Consider the following 14,792-nt stretch of genomic DNA (forward strand, 5'->3'; position numbering starts at 1 on the left):
AGGCAACAGTTAATATTATTCTCAATCATATCGAAAGATTAATGTAACATAATTTTGAACTTCACCGGGCAACTTTGATAGTTAATTACAGGCCACGTGTATACACGTGGTATATATAAGTATACCTGTGTGGGAATATGTGTGTATGAGATAAAGGGAGAATGTAAAACTTAATCAACCTGGAGATTTACGATGAAAGTTGCGGGTCCCGTGGATTTTTCACACATAATTAAACTGGGCGCGGTTAATTAAAAAATATTAATATCCCGCCAGATGCACCATCTAACTACCTTATTCTTCAAACCCCACCTCCTCAAACGTCCTCCTTACGTAACAACAACTAAATGCACGGTCATTTATCCGAGCTTTTTGCAGTTTATATGTTATCGCGTTACGTGAGCGGAACTTTGCTTAAGAGATTTTATAATTTTCTCGCTCTTGTCAGACATCCTTCCAGCCATTGCGGAAAGCTTAGTCGCTGCGGACACAAAAGTTTTATTATTTCACGTACGTTATAAACTTTAAGTGTCTCGCAAATGAAACGAAAATAATAAATCTGTTTTAATAATATACACAGTATTTTTCGCAATATCTTAACAATTAAATGTCTTATTTCTTTATCTTATTACCTTGACATTTTTTTACATACATAAATAAATCATGTAAGTTTCCATTTAATAAACATATTGAATAATTGTGATACAATATAAGTTAATGCATTCTATACTATCAAAATCTACTAGTTACTTAAATAATAACTAATATAGTTAAAACATATAGTATAAAACATATTTGTATTCTAAAAAGTTAAGAATAACAAATATGTATAAATCGGAATACAAAGACAAATTTAATACGAAGACAAAGATATTCAATAGAAATTGGAGGTTTTAATTTATATAAAACATTATGTAAGATTTTTGTTCTTTATTAAATTGTTTTGAATTACATAATTATATTGTATTCGCAAAAATTTTTGGCTCATTTAATAAATTATTTTATTAAATTCTTAAAAATACTCTTTGATAAATTCTAAATATCATAATAGATATGTCATAACAAATTTACATAGTAACTATATATCAAAAAAATATTCATGCGATATCTTTTAAAAAAATATAATAATATTGTAAGAAAAAAAATATATTTGTTAAACTTTTTATCCTGCGTGACTTCTAATATATCATATTGAATAAAAAATGGAGCTGTAAGTTATTTACGGAAATAGTTTCAAGCAAATACTTGCCGGTTGGCAAATTATTTCAGATCATAATCCTCTAAGATTTATTGTTGCCGGAAAGTTCACGGTTCAAGCAAATTCCTGCTCTGTAGACTTTTCTCATTTGCTGCAAGTGCTCTTGTGGTGTAGAGCAGGAATAGTTGACTCTTTGAGAGACCATTTGTGAAAGGCTTAAAGGGAATCTAACTCAAGTAGCGAAATCTAAAAGTTTACCCTTTATACATATAATGCATGTGTATACAATTTAATCTCAACATAAGTTTCATATATTATTTTATAAAACATATACAAATTATATTATAAGATCAAATTTAAATATTGATTTTCAAGAACTAGAATGTAATTTTGGATATTTGCAAACATTTCAAATGTTTCTTAGATACAATTCAAATATCCGTTATACTAGGAAAACTATGCTAAATCTGTCCAATAATTGTTTCGTACTCAAATTAATAATGGATAAAGGAAATATACCATTAATTAATAATATATTAATAATCTGATGCAGTAATCGCTATGTACTTACCTTAGTTAATATTAGTCGATCTTTCTCGAGATTTCCCGGGACTCTTTTCAAACACCGAATCCCGGGATTCACGTGTTAAAATCTGGAACTTATAAGCAACCTATACATGATTACTATGAATCTGTAAAATTGAAAGTAATAGAAATACATGATTTATGAAAAAACGAAAATGTATGCACACTTGACGAAAGGACAAATTTAAAAAATCAATCTTATTTAAATATAAATATCATTAGTTTTTGTTTAAACTGTTCAGCTGATTTCTTTAAAAATCTTCAGTAAAAGTTTTTAAAATAAAAGGTAAAAGATGTTATGTATTTTTAATGATTAAAAAAAGTCAATAAAATCAAAGGTCTAATATTAAAATTTCCGAGAAAGCCTGAGATCTCACTTAATAGTAAATATATACTTTATGGTAAATTATATTATAAGTGTATATATGATTACTTGTATACATTTTCTACATAAACTATTTCCAGCCTTACATAACTTGTTTCTAATTTGCAAATCAAAAAAAATGTTTGTTTCTTTTGTATTATCAAACCATTAGATTGTCATGTTAGCATCGAAAATGTACGGTGTATTGAATTATAGGATACGAGTTGGCTCACAGAGTGTATATATATATATATCTTTATCTCAAGGTAGTATAATATAAAAAGCAAGAAAGTTAAAAGCTTTTCATAATCTCATTCTTCCATCAAGTAAAAATGCGCGTAGGTAAGCTAGAAGGCAGACGAAGGGAAAAAATGCTGGAGAGAAAATGTAGATAAAATACATTTGGCGAAATACGACGTTACTTTAACGCAAAGAGATGACTTTTCTTTATATTATGTAAGTTTTTGTGAAACGAAACTATAGTAATATATTCAAAGTGGAAACATATGAGATGTCTGCTTTTCATATAAAATTTATAATATTTTATTTTTAACTTACTTGAATTAATTTAGTAATTTAAAAACATTATTACTTTCGACTTTAAATGAATTTTAATGGATTTTACACTTGCAGAAAATTGTAAATACATCAAATAATTGAATGATATTTTTTTTAATTAAATGATTTTCTGACAGGTGATATTTTTTTTCTTCACGTTTTGTAAAATTGCAACTAAAAATACATTTTTGTTTGCTTATCTGCTATTATATAATTTCAGTGCCTTTATTATATATAGAGTTTGACTACAGGCAGATTTTAATTGCTTCGTTGAATGCCTTTGTAAGCAAGTGTTAGTTTGTGTATTTTATGTGTGGCCTCAAACAACTCGTCTTCTTCCAATGTGGTCTAGGGAAATGTTAAATTTATCTTTTTTCTTCCTTTCAACTAAGTGCAATCTGTTATAATATCAAATATTCATCCCAGAATTAATTATTATTCAGGGTATCTACCTATTAAACTATAATATCATAAATTACAATGCATTAGGAAATCTATAAAGATCAATAATATCTATAACCATGAACGTTCTTCCGTATACTTTACTATAGCGCTTTATATTTCACTTTGTTGTTGGTTTCAAACTTATCATATATCAAATCCTATAAATTCGATTATGATTTCAATGAATATCAAACCAATCTTCTATATATTAATAAATACTTCTTCATGAGTTCACAGTTCACAGTTCAAAGGTAGTACAAAGGCAATCTTTCCTTTATTATATTGTATAAACAAGTTTTATCTATGACCGATTTCAATAAATAATGTAATTAGAAATTTAAGGATATTTTTAATGTAAATCATTTTATAATTAATTAATGTGCGTAATTTACTATTAATATTCTATATATTGAACATTTATAATATAAATACGTCATAAATGTAAAAAAATGTATGGTATAAATTTCAAAATGTTTCATTAATTAAATCTGAGTTCAATGAATATATTTATAATGCATATTTTCCTTTTTGTATAATTTTCATAACATAATTAGTTTTAGATTCTGACTCGTAACGCAAAACTCTCGTTAATCGAAATATTGTTTCCAATATAAATGAATGAAAAATATGATAATGCGTTCCATCTCGAAAAAAAATATATTAAACAAATGTTAAGAAACGTGAAAATTGGAATTGCGAATCCGTTTTCAGAAAACAAAAAAGAAAAGGAAATAATTATTTATGGTACTTAGCTAATTATTTTTTTATTCTCTTATGGCTCAAAAAAGTCAAACATAATATGTCTGAATATAAGTTTATAAAATCAAAGTAATTTTTGTTACATTTTGTTTTGCTCGTTATGCGAATTACTCAAGCAAAGTTCCACTGTAATAAACATTTTTTTGCAAATACATAAAATTGTTTTATGGTATATTTAATGCATTAATAAATTGGCGTGACGAAACAGATTGTTATTTAAACTCATATTTGGTTATTAATAAATAAAATTACATATAAAGAATAAATTATAGAGTATTCTGCTGATCATTATTTATTAATATGTTTATGATTACAATGCATGCAAAATAAATAAATCACGTGGAATCAAATTCAAGCAGACATGTTTTCAATTAAAATAATTAAACAAATAATCGAAAACTAGTTAACTACGGTTGCGATAAATACGCTTACAAATGCATATACAATAATTGTTAATTAAATAAAGAAACGTGCATCCGTAGATATCTGCTAATTAGTAAAATTATTAATTAAGCATCGATCCACCTCTCTCACCCTTCACAGTATCGGGATATAATATGAAAAGGACAAAATTGAAAACACGAGCCTTGGAATTGCAAGGGTCGGAGGAGGAGGAGGGTTTGTACGCGCCCCTTGCTAGTAATTTGTTTTGTTTTGCACATGAAATATCGTATCTTGCCGGTAGCATTTAATGTAACGTATAGCATTTATACATTCACTTGATTTAGAAGGTTCTTTGTATCTCCGAGGAGCAATATCTCTTTGTGCTTCGGTGATAAATGAAGCGCGAGACTAGTACATAATGCGGTACGAAAATAATCTTTAAACATGAGAAATGGTAATTTAGTTGTTCGGTAATTAGTGCCCCCGGAGTTTCGGAAACTTCGAGCTCGCTTTTTATTTCCCTTTCTTTCATTTTTTTTTGCTTTATTTTTTTTCATTGTCAGTACACTCTTCGTCTTTAGTTTGTTTTGGGAAGCGTTTCGGAAGATAATGGTTGTATGAATACTCGCGTGAATCATAAATTAACGTCGACGAGACGAACAATTCACGTTTCTGCAGTTGTTGTTATTACTATTATCGGGCGTATTTGATCTAAATGGTTGTTGGTAAATAGTTTGGTGGTCTCCAGTGCTGCTGATGCTGCTGCTGCATCCAACCGTAGTCATTGCTAAAGCCATTGTGGAATTCCGAGTCGGGCGCTTAATCTTAGATGAATAATTTATATGACCAACGTACAACGAATTACACTAATCACAAGATACTAGGCATTCAGACCAAGATACAAGGTCTTTGATCTACACCCATTATTCATAATAGATACGATTACTGCTGTTGTATTTATAATTACAAGAAACCCGAAATTTCGCGTTACATAATCGACCGTTATTAGAGACGTCTCCGGTATCTTCATCTAGTCTAAACGAGGCCGTATTTTCCCTCCGTCCCACCTGTGCTTCCTTTGAACGTAAACAGCATCTTTAACGCTATTTTCTTTAATAACAAAATTTCCTATTATCATGCTTATCGTACACGTTCACGGCGGAAATTCGCATGCAGGAAATTTCCCCCATTGGAATTACCTTAATGTAGTCATCAACATACAATTTTATTTTCTGCATTATCTGCAAACTCTATTAATATGTATAAGAATTGTTTATATTTACATTTAAATTTATCATTAAGCACTCAATTATATATTTTAATCATGTAATAATATTTACATATTGAATACATACATAATTACGTTGAATGTGATCTTTCTGCTTAACACAATATTTTATTAGAATTAATTCACAAATAAACAACTAATTAATAACAATATTTATTTCAATAGACTATTTATTATTATTTAGTCCTAATTAACATAAAAATAAATCTTATAAATAGATTTAATTTATCTACATAAGTCAATTTATGTTACCTTTGATTAAGGTAGAGGGTATGATTTGTTTGTTTGTTCCCGGGAAACAGAAAATTTATAATTTAAATTCCCGTCAAAATGGCCAAATGTATCTAGTTAATGATGAAAATTGTTTTCATACTTTTGTTTGTATATTTAGTTTTATGTTCCTTTATATTTAGCTAAATTATTGTTGTTTTTAATTTTGTTATAAGTTAAATTAAAAATAACAATAATAATATTATAAGTTAAATTATTCCCTAAATAATAACGTTGTAATTCATATTTTTTATAATCTCAACAGTATTTTTGTCGTGCGATCCTTTGTTGTAGTTGTACTGCGATCCAATTGATAAGAGTATTTCATCAGTTCCTCGTTTTGAGAGACAGAAGACAGTTGTCATTTTGTGACTCATTAAAAATGTATACGACGCATAGATTGAGTAACGCAGCTTTAGCGAATTAATATTTTTGTATTCAAATTTTGTACACAACATAAAATTGTTCATAGCTAAATAATTATATATCTAAATGATTTTAATTTCTAATTTAGTATAATGAGAGTAGAAGAAATTTGTCATTTTTTCCCGGGAAATAAAAATATGTTGTGTGTTTCACAACGTGGGGCCCACACCCCACAAGCGGGCAATTTGATTGTTATGGGGGGCAATTCGAAAATGGATTTTTTCAGAGTTTAACCGTATATCAAATTATGTATAGGTTACACTAAGAATTTTACAACGGTTTCGGTGCGACATGGCACAATAAAAGTTAGGAAATATTGTTTTAGTATAAGGTGAACTTTGTATGCCATAACATTTTTGAAATATTCTATATATCTTAGGAATTGAAGATAAAGTAATTTATCAGGAATATTTTACTGATTAATATATCATATACTATATCTAAAATTATATTATAATACTAAGAGTAATCATAATATAGTAAAATAAAAATGTATGATTATAACTAAAATTTTATTATAAAAGGAGTAGATATAAATATTAATTGATTTAATTTCATACTATGATTACATATATAATATATGCAATTATTTATTACTTAGCAACAAAGCAAAATAAGAGATGTAATTATTGAAATAAACAAAGAGTGTTGTGCTTTTTGACAGCAATATAAATCTATAAATAACTTTCCGCTCCAACCGGTTTGTGCTGAGAAAAAAAAATTGTATGTTTCCTGACATATATTCAAAGTAGCATCATAACACAAATGACACATCATAATACGAATCGAATTCTTTTTTGATCGAATTTTATATCCTTTTCACAGCAAATTTTGTCATCTCATTCATTCAAATCTTCAGCAATAAAAAAAAATATATTTGAACATACCCACGTGAATGACATAAGAAATATTTATATATCATTTTATTATCATATAACTATTATATTATAGTATATTTTATTTTTATATTTACTTTTATAAATTTTATTTTTGTTGATAATTTTGACGTAATTTTCCGTAGTATTTTCTAATAAAATGTATGTAAGTAATTATATTTGTTAAAATGTTGCTCTTCTATTTCAATCACATTTTTATTTTGTGAATGTATCTTATGTTAACACTTATTCTTCTAGTAAATTTTCTTAATTCTACTATATTCTACTAATTATATCATAATTTAATATAACTTGGTTTCCGCTATGTGAGTAGTAAAAGGTGAAAGACTTATTCTGTATATATTGATTCTGTTAATATCATGGACTGTGTGAAACCGGACTAACTGAAACTAAATACATACAAAAAAAACATAAAGAAACGTGATTGTATATAGGAAAATAAAAAGATTATTTTCTACAAATACATAACTTGATTTACTATTTTTTAGATTTTTTTTATATTTTTTTCAATTAAAATTTAGTACCTTTTGATATTTTCAAGCCAGTCTATATTGAATCCGGACATATACGGACAATATGCAAGGTATTAGCAATATTTTGAATCAATGAAAAAAATATGTAGTACTTTTTGTAAAGTCAGTATTTGTAAGTGTATATATAGTAACAATAATATTTTATAAACTTATTTTATGATATTCTGCTATACATTTTTTCTGTACGTTGCAACAAAAACAATATCCTACATGGAAGTGACAGGTATTACTTGAATGTCGGTTTGTACTCACTTGGTGCTGCTTCCAATTGCAAAACAAATTATTTTTGTATATTATATAAAGATTACATTAAATTACCAACAAGTATTTAGGTTTGTTTCAAGTTTCTTTATAATTTAAACATTTAGAGAAAATATTATGAGAAATAGTAATAGAAAGTTTTATATACTATTTAAATTATTTATGAGGTTAATTTAATACGTTTTATTTAATAGGTTTTTATTGTTTGTAAGTAGTTAATTGTAAAGTGTCACATTTTTAGAAGGGTTGTTGTTTCTTTTTTGTAGCATTTATCAAATATGGTTCTCGGGGTCTTATATCAAATTAGCTATATCCGGATGAGCATAGTAAAAAAAACTGAAATGTGTAAATATTTAAAAAAGAAAACTAAAGCAAAATGAAGAATCGCGTTGAATTATGCATCGGGAAAATGAATAAAAATCCACCTCGCCCTCGTCCTCCTTTTATTAAGCGTCGCGTTTTTGCTTTTTCTCGTCGCGCTATACGCTGCTACACGTTCCCGATTTTCCTCCTCGGTCTCCACATCTCACTCTGCTCTTCCTTTTTCTTCTTTTCTCCCAAATAGAAATTCTTGCTCGTCCCATTTCCTTTCGGCGAGCCGCCCAGATTTCCATAAAATAAATGATTTAGTAGATTACACGAAACTTTCGTTTCCAGTACATTGTGCTATGCCAGCCAGCCATTCAACCATCCGACCACCCAGATTTCTCCGCATCCAGATGAGCAGTATTTGGTCGCACAGTGGGGGGGCACTAGGTCGTAATAATAATAATGATGCCACTATTATTCATTTAATATCCGGGAAACAGATGAGCTTAATTTCCGCCTCTCCGTACACCGAGAAACAAAACGGGATGGAAACAAATAAAGGACGGCATGCGGCAAAAATTCCTCGCAATTAATTGTTCGTCCTTGTGCACATTAATTAAAACACTATAAATGTTTAGAATGAGATCTCGCAAAAGAATTCCTGAAAACAACAGCATTTTTTGAATTGAACATTGATATGTCGCTAATTACATTTTAATTAAATCCATCTGCTTATGTTACTAATTAACATACCAAGTATTTAAATTATTATAGAAATCAACATAATCAACATATTATAAAAAACACTATATTAAAAGAACATCCATCAATAAAATTATATTTTATTTATATTTTCTTGGATGATTTAATTACATCAGAGGTTCTGAGGCAGCTGTCAACTGCTGGCCTGAGGAATGTTACACTTATTTTTAATACCATCCTAAGACTTGGCATTTTTCCGGTACAGTGGAAGGTTGCACAGTTTATCCTCATTCCAAAACCTGGAAAAGCAACTGATGCTGTCACTTCCTACAGACCGATCAGCTTCCTTCCGGTCTTGTCAAAACTTTTTGAGAAGCTGATGCTACGCATATTACGACACTGGCTACTGGAAAACCATATCATACCTGACCAGCAATTCGGTTTCCGTGAACGTCACGGTACTGTGGAGTAGGTACATCGTGTAGTGGACGAGATTAGCAGAAGTCTTGAGGAGAGGAGATACTGCTCCGCTGCTTTCCTGGACATATCTCAGGCTTAAGAAGTGTCTTCCCCACGTATACTATTCCATCTTTAAATCATACTTAACGGGGAGGCACTTTCAGGTCAAACAAAATGGCGAAATGACCACTCTACGGCCGATCAGCTCTGGAGTCCCTCAGGGAAGCGTTTCGAGGCACTTCCTATATCTCCTTTTCACGACGGACTTGCCTACATATCAACAAGGAAGCTGGTGTTGCTAATAGGAAGACACTGTATAAAGCAATTCTAAAACCGATATGGACCTACGGCATTCAGCTTTGGGGATCTGCCTGTAACACCAGGCACTGTATTATTGATATAATACAGAAATTCTATTCCAAAACGCTGATGACAATTACCAATTCTCCATGGTTCTTTACAAACGATGACATCCATAAGCAAGCTAACATCAGTTTCGTCAAGAAAGAAATAGCAAAGGCTAGCTAGAGAATCACCCAAACCAACTGACTACGGAGCTGATGCATACTGCAGATCAACGTCGAAGACTGAAGAGGTTCAAACCGCAAGATTTACCAAACCGATTTTAAATATTGATTATTAATGTGTGAAAGTGCATAAATAATTACTGTATATGTGAAGTGGGGTTGCTGGATCGTCACTTCATTAATTATTATTAGTGTCCTTTTTTTTTATTTACTTTTATCATTCATAAGGCTTGATATCAATGTCAGATGATAGATTGTTTTAAAAATATTAAAAAAAAAAATTTACTTCTCAACAAATTTAAATGAATTAAGTATTTTTTTAAAACTAACGTTGACTACAAAATGAATCCATTAACACAATATTTTTTTATTACAAGTAGATACATAAAGTTGGACTACGATTGGACTATGTTATTACCGAAATACCATTTTTTTTTTCAATAAATAATAATTTTCTATACAGTACAAAATTCATCCGAGATCTCTGGGTTTCGCGAATAGTGAATCTCCTCCCCCTCTCCAGAATTCACAAATTTTTTGTCACCTTTAGTGGTGTTGCTAGAACGAATTCTCGGGGCCCCGCCAAGTAACGACCCTCCAAATAGTATTAATTGAGGCTTCAAAATTATTATTTTTTATGTCTAAATATTTTTATCAGGGATTTCACTCCCTAGCTCTGTGGAAAATTATGAAAATTTCAAAATGAAAAGAACGGCACTGTTCATAAATATACTAATTAAAATAAGTAAAATAATGTTGTTTATCGAATTAAAATTAGATATAAAATTCATAAGTTGAGAAACATCAGGCACTTTTATGATAGTATTTGAAAAACAGTATTTAATAAGTATTGTTTTTTTTATTATTATCAGAGGGAGTTATTGGATTGCAAAAATTTGAATGGAATTTACATAATAAATGGAGCAAGAATTATTAAATCTTCTACGTTGATCCGAGCATATCTATAGGATGAAGATGAAGCCTTTGCCTGGAATCCGTTGATTCTGCATCTCTCTTTGCCTCTTCCCATTCTTTATATTAATATCCAAACAACAATGGAGTGATAATGAAGTGTAGGGCAAAGGGATGACTGCGCGGTTTATCTTGTTTAATATATAATCAAAGAAATACAATGCGGTTTTGGTCTTTGAACACGTTTAGCGAAGAAAATGCGCAAAGGCATCATTAGTGAAAAAGGAATAGCTTTCAAAACACAAACACGTTAGTGTCTGCTTTCAACGCCCCTTTTTCAAACACGCACACATCCATTCCTTTTTCTCGCAAAGCCTAAGAACTTTCTTATTTTCTTTCATACTTTTTTTTGTATTTAAAGACTTTATTAAGAATATCTATATATTTTTTGTTTCGTCAAACAAAAGAAAGGAGAGAAATATGAAGGAAAAATGGGACGTCTTCACATGTGCAACCTTGGGTGGTGGCTCGCAATAAAGACACTTTGATCTAGATATTATATTGTCGGCAAGGGAGTGGAAGTGGAATTTTCGCGTAGCAGTTCCCCAAGATAAAATTAATGATGCTCATATCCAAGGATCTGATCGCAGCGATTTGAATCCTGGGGGGATAAAGAATCGTGTCGGCTAAATTGGTTTGTGTGTTGCTATTCACTATTTCACTGATAACAATATCTGCCCGTTGATAAACGACATGCCATTAGGACGGGCCTTTTACGCCATTTATCTTACTGCGGCAAACACCGGAAATATTCCAAAAACTCCCAATCACCGCACCAACGGCATTACCATTACCTAATGTTTCGGAACAAAACAACGCTCTCATATTAACTGCATTCGTGCACGGCCCACGCGCCCTTTCCCTATCCTAGCCTAACCCAACCCCTTGTATTTGTGTTGTGCAATAATGTGCACGGCTGTAAATTCCACGCTAAATGTTTTAGTTTTGATATACACATATATTTATGCATATACATTTATGTATAAAAAAAAGTATACAATCTATTTCCCATATTACTGGCAATTTATGTTTACATTCCGAACCGTTAAATTGGTATGATTAATATTGCAATTTCGGTACAGCTTCATTTTATTTTAGCATGGAACATTTCAATATTACCATTCATGTATTCATGTTGTTTTTCTCGTACAGCATACATATATATTTTTTGTATTCATTGTAATTAAAAATATTTTATTATCTTGAAAACATTTTATTTTATTAATTTAATGAAACTTTAATAAATATACAGTGAATATATTTTTCATTTTCAAAAAAACATTTAATATTTATATTTCATACTTTCAGGAGAATAATGTATCCCATGGGCATATGAAGTTCATAAATCTTTATGGAAGAGAAGAAATTACCAGTATGAAATAATTATTTAGTTCAAGTCATCAAAAATAAAATATTACTGCTTATTTCTTTATTATTATTAAAATGTAAAATAATACAGTTTAGAATTATAAAAACATATGTTTACTTATGTTTTTACATTGTAAAAAATACAATAAATTTATTTCATTTAAAATCTTTATTGAATACGTGAATGATGATTTTGTATACATAATTTATTTATTAATAGCAATAGCTCACATAATCCGGGAAATTGGTACCGTTAATATCCCAGACTGTTTAAATACGCACTAATCGAAGCACTAAATATATGCAAAAAAAAAATCTCACAAATAAAGACTTGTGAAAAAAACTTATATTTTTGTAATTTATTATTGCAATAAGTATTATTTTAGTATTATTGGCTTTTAATCGTACTTTCTATAACATTATATGATTATTACAATAAATTTTGTTTCATGTAAATGTCAAAAACTCTAGATTTCTAAAATTAAAATGAAAATATACAAACTATTAATTGATTTTGTACTTTCTGTTTGATTTGCATAATATATTAATTGATTGTGCAGCTATTCATTATTAGATGAGATTTTATGGATTTTTTTTTCAAATTTTATATCAACATTGAAATTTTCAAACTAATAACTATTATAAAAACATCATCAGCTAATTCAAAAATAGTAATTGTAGAAATGTGAAACATTCATTGATCATATAAATATAATGCTATTAAAAGATATAATTTGTCTCATAATTATTCACACTAATAAATATGTCAACATTTTTTTTAGTACTGGCATACTGGATCATAAGATCACTTATATACACAGATGTACATCTTCACTCTTTGAGGTGCAGTGGTCACGCATTTTCTAGAAAATGTACAGAAAAGAGGAATTACCATTTAATTTGGTTGGAATGTCAAGGGACGAATATTGATAAGCCATACCATCCGATGTTGACTCTGGCTAAATGAGCTCAAGCTCACATATACGCCACCCCTTTGTAACAAATATCTGTATCTGCACTTACATAATAAAACATTTTTAAAATTGAAAAATTGAATTGAATTGTTGATTCAGTTGATGATGTTGTCTTATTCAACTGTCTAAAAAATTGTTACGAAATATATTTTATTGTTGTATTATTTAATGAATATATTACAAATGTATATAATAAGTTACATACAGGACGACATTAATGGTAATATTATTAATTGATGTGTTATTTTTAAGAAAGGCGCAGTATTATATTTATGTCGTATCTTTATATTCCCTCTGGAAGAAGCCTCCCGCAGGAGACGGTTTCGTTTTTATACGGCTGCTGTCGACTCCATAAATATATCAATTTTGCGTCGTTTTCGGAATACATAAATCGCCCAACCCTGAAATATTAAAAAAAAAATGCGCCCTTGTAGTCCTCCTTATCATTCGTTTCTCTCGTATGCATTTTTGCATTATTTATGGTTTGTTTGTTAAGTGTGTTGGTCGGTCATAATTCAAACAAAACACACGAGAATTGGATGGGCCACGTCCGATGCGTCGGCTACTGTTTTTCTACATAAATATATATACACAAAAGTGTTCTGTTCCAAGTGTGGAAAACCATGTTCGGATCACCTCGCATTTGCTTTTATTTCGAGCTCAAATTTATTTATGTTATTTTTTTCCACCTTTCAATTTACCAAGTGCTTCGTAACATCAATATCCACTCCATATTTATCGCTGTGCGTCATGCAGTCTTTTTGTTTTCCCTATGTTTGTGTGGATGTATTCGAATGTGATGTTTGCAACGTATTGGTGTGTGTATGTGTTTTTATTTTGTCGGTGTGGTGCCTTTCCTCTCTTGTTTTTGTAACACAACAGCAATAACACACAATTCCAATTGATAAACATAGCAGCACCGATTAAAAAATAAATACAGAACGACCCTATTGTACAAGTTGCGTTTTTCAATTCCACTAGGTCTGGCTATTTTTTCATTTTTTTTTTCATTTGACAGCATAAGAATAAAATAAACGAGCACAGACCCATATGAGTTTGTTTTTTTTTTCAATTAACGCGTCATTAGTGTTTCGTCAATATTCTTCTTTTGTATGTAGAACATTAATTGTTATACATACATGTATAGATTTGTTTATTTATTTTTGTAGATATATTTGTTTATTTCTTATCCATATTTTATTCTCCATTTTATGAAATAATTTATATTTATTTTAACTGGTTAACTCTCTGAGGGGCCAGAAATTCCTAAATTTCTAGACCCAACACATTTTTAGACAACTTCGTCAACTGACTCAACATCGAATGATCTATGGTATAGCCTATGCCAAATGGTAATTCCTCTTTCTTGTACATTTTTTACAAAATTATAATAATGCCATGTTCAAAAGTTGATACATTGCATGTACCATGTTGCCCCTCAAAGAGTTAAAAACCATAGGATTTTGCATAACGGAATAAATAATATCATTTCTGTAGAATTCAGTTTTCAGAATTGAA

The sequence above is a fragment of the Nicrophorus vespilloides genome, unplaced genomic scaffold (assembly GCF_001412225.1).
Source record: "Nicrophorus vespilloides isolate i.1.1-1 unplaced genomic scaffold, Nicve_v1.0, whole genome shotgun sequence".
In the NCBI taxonomy this organism is placed as follows: domain Eukaryota; kingdom Metazoa; phylum Arthropoda; class Insecta; order Coleoptera; family Silphidae; genus Nicrophorus; species Nicrophorus vespilloides.